The 8,860-nt window shown below is 35.7% G+C and overlaps 1 pseudogene across 1 annotated transcript; it reads left to right on the plus strand.

Moving 5' to 3' along the window:
• The first annotated feature begins 1,550 nt into the window (after positions 1-1,550).
• On the plus strand, positions 1,551-2,870 carry LOC309629015 (malate dehydrogenase, mitochondrial pseudogene; annotated as a pseudogene). The gene has a single exon. The product of its transcript is annotated as a malate dehydrogenase, mitochondrial pseudogene (transcript).
• The last annotated feature ends 5,990 nt before the right edge of the window (positions 2,871-8,860 follow it).

An 8,860-nucleotide genomic window follows, 5' to 3' on the forward strand; every position in this document is an offset into this window, starting at 1 on the left:
AAAAGCACAATGTGAGAGCTGTGAATTCAGTTTTCTTTGTAGCTTACTGAGGACTATAGCCCGGGACATAGCCTCTCAGATAGCTCTGAGGGACTGTTCTGAAGAGGTGGTGGGGAAGGAGGTCAGTATATATATGATTTTGGTGATGGGGGTACTTGCAATCAATTACACATCTCAGTAGAAGGTTGATGCTAGTCATGAGGAGCAAATGTCTCCATTAGTGATTTTACTGCTTTCCTAGGTATAAGGAGATGCAAGAAATTGTGTTCCTAAAATTTTCTCCTGAAAATATCTAACTGAAAGCCTGTTCAGCCAGATTTTCCCAGAGCATCGAGTGCCTCATTCCTGATCTCTGCCCTGAACTCCTTTCAGGGTGTGTTAACGGTCAGCGACTCTAGTGGCCAGTGACTTCATCCTTGTAGAAACAGAAGGCAAGTGGCATTCTTTAGTCTGCAGGTCTAACCATTGTCCACTTGTATAATCAGTCTCTAATATGGAATATAACACAATCTGGATAAGTGTGATTTTTCCTCATAATTATAACTAGATGAAGCTTCATTGCAAAAAGCATTACAGAGGTGACATGTATTTTCATTGCTTCACATATGTAGGTATCAATACATAAAGTCATCGTGTCTCGTTATTTGTGTGCTAAGTTGAATCACTTGGATATGGTATTGTCCACCAGATTTCTTCATTGTAGAAAATCTTTCACTCTTTGCCATCAATAATTTGTAAGGTGATACTTTGAGATGCTGTAAATATCTTATAAATATCCTGTTCTCCAACAACATTTTACCCAGTCATTTAGCTTCATTGATGATTATGGCACAAAGGGTGGCAAGATAGTGATCTTTCCGATTATCTCATTCTTTCACTGCATATTAGCTTTCATTGTTAAGTAAAGAAGAGCTTTTTCTTTACCCTCCTTCCTTCTTTGTTAAAACATCATTATGGATCCATGGAAAATTTTGTTATTAGAATTTTTATAATGCATTACCTTCAATCCTTTCTTTCTTTCTGTGTGTTTTTTTTTTTTTTAATACACAATCTGTATTAAATTTGGCCCATGGGAACACCTTTTCACTAGGTTCTTGTCCTTTTCACACTTTCACATCAGAATTTGAACACACACTTGCTTCCTAGAACAACATATTACCTGCTTATCTTGTGCTTTGTCCCAAATATAGAATCAGCCATTTTTCCAAAGAACATTGGTGCCTTTTATTGGGAACACATTATGACTTTACTTTTAATGCAGAAAAACTGGAATAATATTTTCTACCTTGCTGAAGATATTTGTTAAGAAAAAGTTATATTAAAAATATTAATAATCTTAACATTAAAAATTCTGTAATAACTAAATAATCATTGGCAATATAACATATGCTTCCAAATTACTTAATAATTTTCTAAGCCATCACGGGTTTATTGAACCACCTTGATCTTTGTACTTACCTTTGCATCCGTAAATACACATGAGTATTATTGGACTACACTGGTAAAATAAAACAGGTAAGAATTACAAGGGACAAAGTTTGTTCAGTCACATGTTTCCTTACCAGGGACTTTCCTTTTGCAATATAGTAGTAAATAAAAATAGAAATATCAAATTTTCTTTCTTTTTTTGTCCCTCGCCGGCTCCTTCCCGTGCTGGTCCCCCCCCCCCACCAACCCCCCACCCCCCCCACCAACCCCCCACCCCCCTCCCCCCACCGTCTGCCACTGCCCGGCCTGCGGACGCCACTCTCCGCCGCAGCTTCGGCACCTCGGCCCAGAACAGTGCTAAAGCAGCCGTGCTGGGGGCTTGGAGGAATCCAGCAGCCGCTTTCCCTTCTGCTGAAGAACGGCCCCTTGGTGAGCCGCCCGACCCTCCACGGTATTGCTCATACACCCGGAGTGGCCGCCGATTGGAGCCACATGGAGACCAGAGCGATGGTGAAAGGCCACCTGGGAGCTGAGCAGCTGCCAGACTGCCCGAGGGCTGCGACGAGGTGGCTATTACCGCGGGAGTCCCAAGAAAAGCAGGCGTGACGCGGGATGACCTGCTCAACACCCACGCCACAATCCTGGCACAGCCCCGAGACCATGATCTGCGTCCTTTCAAATCCAGTTAACTCCACCATCCCAATCACAGCGGAAGTTTTCAAGAAACATGGCGTTTACAACCCCAATAACGTCTTTGGGGTGACAACCCTGGACATTGTCCAAGCCAACACTTTTGTTGCAGAACTGAAGGGTGTGGACCGGCTCGAGTCAACGTTCTTGTCACTGGCGGCCATGCTGGGAGGATTATCCCCCTGATCTCAGTGGACTTTCCCCAGGACCTGCTGATTACCCTCACCGGGTGGATCCAGGAGGCCGGCACGGAGGTGGTCAAGGCTAAGGCCGAGCAGACCCTGCTACCCTGTCCACGGCGTGTGCCGGAGTCCGCCGATTTGTCTCCTCCCTCATGGATGCGATGAACTGAAAGGAAGTTGTCGAATGTTCCTTCGTCAAGTCCCAAGAAACGGACCGTCCGTATTTCTCCACACCGTCGATGCTGGGGGGAAAGGGCATCGAGAAGAACCTAGGCATTGGCAAAATCTCCCCCGTTTGAAGAGAAGATGATTGCCGAGGCCATTTCTGAGCTGAAAGCCTCCATCAAGAAAGGAGAGGAGTTTGTAAAAAACATGAAATGAGAAGGTGGTTAGCGAGCAGTCCGTTTCCTTAACTAATTAAGGCATCATGTCACCGTAAAGCCATTTCAGACACCTTTGTCTTTTCAGTTTGCTTTGATGATGAGTATTGTATTAATAAAACACCCCTTCCAAATCTCGGGTCAGTCTATCAGTGCATCAATAAAAGCAGGCTTTGATTTTCTTTTTCAAGTTCTCCTCCAATTAAAAAAAAATTTTTTTCTTTCAAATTTTTGAGTGTGGGAGAAAAGAAATTCAAGGGAAGAGGAAAAAGTAAAAGTATATGTAAAATTTTTGAACTACTCCAGGCAGAGAAAATAATTGCTAGTAGTCATACTGGGAAGACTTTTGGATTTAATAAGATAAAAATTAGAAGTTTTATATGAAACAAAGATTAGAAAATAATTAGATTAATTTAATTCTCTCATTACTCTGTGTGAGAATGATGCAGGATGACCTAAGCAATAGACTTTTTTGTGTTCTGATACATGATAAATGAGATAAAATTTAAATAACACACAACATGTAACAGGCTTGTAAAATAAGAAAAAAGCAGCATGACTTAGAGGAAAGTTTAGAAATCACTTAAAAGTTGAATGATTTATTAAAATAATTTTGCAATTTAAATGTGACCTTTTTATCTTTTAGGTCAAACCCATCATATATTTCTAACATACTGAACTATCAATAACTCATGTAATATTGCTCTTAAACACGTAAAAAATTCTGCTACAGCAGTAAATGACTGGGTTGCTGTGAAATGATGTTATAATAGTTTCAGTTGGCTTGAAGGAGTTGATGTTATATTTATATTAAAAATAATTATTTATTATGAGAGTTTTCTACATTATTTCCAAGTTTCACATTCCCTTTTAAAAGAAGGACTTTAAAAACATTGAAAATGTTGAGGGCAGTCATCAAAATGGAATTGCCTTTAAAAATTAAGTGCATGCATTTGCTTTATATTTTTTAAGTCAACCCTGATTTTACTGGAAAAGTCACTGAAAGTGTTGTATGTATTAAAATATAAAATCAAATGATATAGGTGATCTTCAACTGATGAATAAAGAAAAAACTTGAAGTAAAAATTTCATCTTGACCTGTTTTCATTTCTGTCAGGCACATTTATTGATTTAAGGAACCTCTATTTCTAGCATATACTGAAAATGGATTAGAAGAAGGAACATGGAAATGTGTTAATAAGAAGAAGAATTGCATTGCACATTTACTATGTGCCTGACACTGTTGTGTTTGACTAACTCATCAATCTTTCTGACAACCCTACAAGAGAGATACCACTACTGGCACCATTTTGTAGAAGGGAGAACTGAAGCACAGGTTAATAAAATAATTCACCTGCAGTCACTTAATCTTGAGTGATGGAGTTAAGGCCCCAAACTAGGCAGTATTACTACACAGTTTCTTGTTCTAAGTCATGAGGTAATAAGCCTTAAAAATAGATTCAGAACAATTTATTTTAAAAAGAGATAAATGCAAGTTACAATGTTGAAATGCCTACACATTATAACATAAAACATTTTGTTTGAAACATACAGAATAAAACTAACTTTCTTTAAATTTAAATGATTTGCCAGAAAATTGAGAAAGAGTTGGAATTGGGAATAGATTCAAATTTATGAATTTAAATTCAGTTTTATTTTTGTAAGAACATAAGTCCTACTAATAAAATTATTAGAATTATGACTGATGAAATTAAGGGAGAAAAGGTATTATAATAACAATAAACTCATATATAATGCTTACTGTGTGCTATCCACTTTCCTAAGTATTTTGTATTTTAATACATTTAATCCACAGAGCAACCACATGAGATAAGTTACTATTCACACTTTTGAGATGAAGAAAATAAGGTACAAAAAGAATAAATACACTTCTCAAGGTCACAAAACTGATAACTAGCAAAGCCAGGATTCAAACTCATGAAGTTTAGATCCAGAGTTCTTGCTTTTAAGTCCAAAAAAAATGTCCACATTTCAATTTTGTGTCTGGGAGGATTTCTATTAGTAGAAATGAGGAAGGCAGAAAAAGCAAATGTTGTTTCATATTTTTCCCCCAAGAAAAGGGGGAGATGAGTAAAAGTTTTACATATGCTATGTTTGAGTTGTCAAAAGGTATGCTATACAAATGGAAATACATCTGAAATAAAAAGTAATATGAGGGACTAAGTGCTAGCCCAGAAATCAGAATAGAAATTTGTAATTCAGCTACTGTAGGGTTATTTAAACCAAGAAAGTAGAAATAATAACATTATTAATAATAATAATTGTTATTACAATTATAATATGTACTATAATAATTCATTCTTATATTTAGGTTGTAGTTTGTAGCTGGAGTTATTGTCATATATATTATCTTATTTTTTTAAACATCTTTATTGGAGTATAATTGCTTTACATTGTTGTATTATTTTCTGCTGTATAACAAAGTGAATCAGCTAATACGTATACATATATCCCCATATCCCCTCCCTCTTGCGTCTCCCTCCCACCCTCCCTATCCCACTCCTATATTATCTTATTTAAACTCATATATTATTTAATTTAATGTCAGAGATTAAGCTCTATATAGAACAGAGAAGAATTTCAAGACAACTCAGGAAGAAGAGTCAGTCAAGGAATAAGAAGTGGCTGTAGAGATGAGAACTGATCCAAATATAAACCAAATTTCAAGAGTTTCAGTAGTGAGTGAATGATGAGCTAGCAAAAGTGACAAGATATTCTGTAGTTTCAAGAGGTTTTCAGAGAAAGAAAAGAAAGAGAGTTTAAAGAGTTGGTCAGGATTAAATGAAAAAATAACTTTTAGCATAGGACAAGCTAGAACATATTTAGAGATGGGGGAAGAGAACAGATGGAAAAAAAGAATTAAAGCACAGAATTGGGGAAAGGATGGTGAATGGATTGTGTTCTTTGTGACATGAACAAATGAGATCAGAAACCCCATCTTTTCATTAGAGATCATGGACAATCTAGTAGATAAGGAAGTTTCAATAGGAATTAAGGGATAAGGAGCTAAAACATTTTGAGCTGGATGGCTGCAGAAAGATAGTCAATAAATTAATATGCTGAGAATAAGGAATGGGAGCAGAGTAGAAGAAAAAAAATGGCATAGACATGTAAGGAAGTGTATTAAGAGATCAGGAAGAGAAACATTTTCAATGAAGTCTATGGCATCTACTGGTCAGCTTTATGTCTCAAGCACTTTTAGTAAGAATATAGTTCTTAACCACTTCAATCTTTTAAAGTTAAAAAATAAGGCTCATATTTCACTATCATAATACAATTATTTGACATTCCTTTCATTGTTGTGCTAAGTAGGCAGACAATGGTAAAATCTAAGACTGAATGAATTCTCAAATGGGCCAATAAAGGATTTTTGTCATCATAAAATGTTAAACGGAAAAGGATTTTTAATCGTAATTACCATAATCTACATTGGAGCTGAGAGAAGGCAGTAAAGTCTATCACTAAATGATTTATCAGCAATTAATGTTTTAGTGTCCATAGGGATCTTATGGTTACTCTATCAAATACTGAAAGTTGTATGTGTAACAAATTAACTTTTAAAAATCTCATTTAATTTCTCTAACTATTTAAGTTCTATTTATTTTAATCTTTAATTTGTGAAGCTATTTTTTACCTGCTTGAGTGTCCAAAATATGCTACACAGCTCTTGAGGGAAAACAAAGTAAGAAAATCATGAAAACATGAAAAGAACAACAACTCTGCTCCTTGTAACATATAATATCTTTATGAATTATGGATTCCATGAAAAGTACTAGAAAAATGTAAGCTTGTGATTTTTAAAAATTCCATGGAATGTAGACTTGTTGTGGTGCTTTAGAAAAACACATGTTTCTGGAATCCCCCATGGAGTTCTAGAAACATCTAGACACAAATCATGCACAAGAATCAAAGAGATGAGATGAAGAGGAATATCACCTAAATTTTTTGCGTCAGAATCACAGATGCATTGTCTGTGTGCAATAACATTTATTTCGGTTATTTCTTCAATGTAGGATTATTCTATATACAGGATAGTTATCTTGAGTATGTATGAGAATTCTTTATCAAAATTTTACCTGAGTATTGTCTGAAAAATTATGGTAACAAACAAGAAAAACCCTTTAAAACCAAAATAAAAATTCATTCTCTAAATATAATATGGCCCTCAAGGACAAAGTTCACTGTAGTCAACTATTATACAGCATGCAGTTTTTATACAATTTTTTATGTCATGGTATAACAAATTACCACGAACTTCATGGCTTAATGCAATACAAATTTATTATCTTACAGTTCTGGAGGCCAGAAGTTTAAAGTCAGTTTCACTGGACTGAAACCAAGATATCTACCTGGCCAACCTCCCTTTGGAGGAACTAAGGGAGAATTTGTTTCCTCTCCTTTTCCAGCTTCTGGAGTTATATTTCTTGACTCATGGACTCTTCCTCCATCATCAAAGTCAGTGGCATAGCTCCTTTTCTCTCTGACTCTGCTTCCCTCTACTTCCTTCACGTGGCTTTCTTCTTCTGTAGTCTGTGTCAAATATCTCTTATATAAGGGTACATGTGATAGCATTTAGATCTTGACTTTATAATACCTGCAAAGTTGTTTTGCCATATGGTAACATTCACAGGTTCCATGGATTAGGGTATGGATATCTTTTGAAGATCCATTATTCAGCTTACCACAGCATATAAGGCATAAAATAATCTGTAACACAGTATCTAATGTGTTTTCCCTTTATCTAATGTATGAAAAGGAAACTGTCAGGAAAACCATTAATAATTAAGAACTTACATACTTAAAGGAGCATATGGTGTCAGAAAATCATGCTTCTACAAATCCTTGGTAAACAAGGCTGAGCTCAAACTCTAAAAGCAGTCACTTTCTTCACCCACAAATCTCCAAGAATGGATAACTGTGAGGACATATCCCAGCCACAGCACTTTTCTGTCAAAAACGCTACCTAGCAAGTGTTTGCCCATGGATGAAAGAGTAGGAATATAAGCAGAATATCATGAGATCAAACGAAAATCAAGAACCAGGTATATCCAAAATGCAGTGAGAATAATATATATTTCTCTCTACCAATTGTCTAGGATTCTTTATATTTTTGTATATATGTATATGTATATATACATAAATACATATATATGTATATGTATGTGTATATATATACAATTATATATATAAACTATAGATAGATAAATAATTGATCATTTTATAAGTATGTGTGACGTGACAGACTGGATCCACTCTACAATTGGTAGAGACAACAATGGCAGAAAACATAAATACTGTTTAAAATATTTTGTTAAAATCACAGATTAGTAAGAGCAGGTGGCATATACTTAGCTTGAATTTCAAATGAGAAAGGAAAATTGTGCCTTAGCAAACAGAGACCTAGACATATTTTGACATGGCTTATTGTGGCAAGACAAGTGTGCCAATTCAGATCTTCACAAGTTCTTAATCAAGACATGAGGCTCAGCGTCTATGTGTCACTAATTGGGCTACTATGGGCTGTCATCTTGGTTAGTTAACTCTTCATATATTTATATAATATCTCTTCAACTAGAATTTTCACCCCTGATGGGATAGAGCACAGTTTAGGCATTAGACACAGTCATGCATAGCAATACATATTCTAAGAAAAATGTTGTTTCCTTTTTGACAATGGTAAGCCCAGGAGTTCAAAATTCATTGTCGTCTAAAGTCACTCAAGCAAAACTTTTTCATCTATTCTAATGCTTAGTATAGCACCTCAGACATAGCATGTAATCAGGAAAAGTATACAGAATAGAACTCATTAATGTAATTTGTAAAAAAAAAAAAAATCTGTACCCAGCTAAATAATTTATTTTCAAGATGAGTACACACACACAAAAAATAGTGCTTCAACATCAGGAAATGCTTAACCAAATAAGGTGTTGTCACCTTTTTCTGTGGAAAAATAATAAGACTCAGCCATGATTTGAAGAATGTACCCTCCTTATTTTTCATCTATCCTTTATACTCATGACTTGAATTCACAGACATTGCTGAGATGATTTGCCAAGGCTTAAGACAGCTTCTTATAATGAAGGAGGGAAGGTGGATGTTATAGAGACTGTTCTACCTGGGGACTGTTCTATCTGGGCACATGGCCAACCAAAATAAAAG

This window comes from Balaenoptera borealis (assembly GCF_965194805.1).
Source record: "Balaenoptera borealis genome assembly, chromosome: 5".
Taxonomy (NCBI): domain Eukaryota; kingdom Metazoa; phylum Chordata; class Mammalia; order Artiodactyla; family Balaenopteridae; genus Balaenoptera; species Balaenoptera borealis.